The sequence below is a fragment of the Chiloscyllium plagiosum genome, unplaced genomic scaffold (assembly GCF_037043375.1).
Source record: "Chiloscyllium plagiosum isolate Xiang-an unplaced genomic scaffold, Cpla_swu_hap1 HiC_scaffold_27, whole genome shotgun sequence".
Classification (NCBI taxonomy): Eukaryota; Metazoa; Chordata; class Chondrichthyes; order Orectolobiformes; family Hemiscylliidae; genus Chiloscyllium; species Chiloscyllium plagiosum.
The window spans coordinates 59,114,519-59,115,509 of NW_028270165.1; positions in this window are offsets into that span (position 1 = coordinate 59,114,519).

Genomic DNA, 991 nt, shown 5'->3' on the forward strand with positions numbered 1-991 from the left:
GACAAACAGGCAGAAAACTAGCGACTAGGATATATGAACATCAACTAGCCACAAAAAGACATCACCCACTATCCCTAGTATCCTTACAGATGCATGAGGAAGGACACCACTTCGACTGGCACAACACATCCACCCCAGGACAAGCCAAACAGAGACACGCATGAGAATTCCTAGAAACATAGCATTCCAACCAGAATTCTATCAACAAATACATTGACTTGGATCCCATTTACACCCCGCCCCCCGAAAAAGAACAGGAAATGACATTGCCATACGAAATGATGCCACCACAGGAAATGACATCACCAACCCAAAGAAACCCAAACATCTAAATAGAAAGTGGGCTACACCACTGGTGCTTCATCTGGAGGCTCACTGCAGATGTTACCTAGTATAGTGATGGAAAATGAACCTTTCAGCTCAGCAAGCAAACCTACATCCAGAACCTCACCCTGAGCTACAAACCTTCTCAAAACTCACCAGTTTCATGGTCCAATCTGGTTGCTGAGATTCTTCATATTGATGGATCCACTCCAATTAAACACTGGGAAGAATGAAGCCACTGGTTTCCAATTTTTTGCATCCATCTTCATTCCTCAGCCTCCATCTCTCTCCCTTATAACTCTCAGATTCAGCCAGGCTGTTCATAACTTGCTGCATTGGATTCTGAGAGTAGCTTCTGACCTGTGCCAGCACAAAGCCTCCTGTATCCGCCTCTGTCATCTCATTCGAGCCTGTCCCATTCTCAAAGTAGCTGCTGCTGCCGGAATCATCTTTGGTCCCTTCCTTACCTCCAGGCTTGACTACTTCACTGCTGCAATCAATAATTTTACGCATTTGCCCTTCTGTAAACTTGAAATCATCTAAGACTTTGCTCTTGTTTCATGGCAACAATTCTCATTCCTCTCTGGCTCATGTGTCCACTGACCTGTGCTGGTGCCCATTCAAGCAACAACCAAATTTTAAAATTCTCATTTTAGTCTTCAAATCT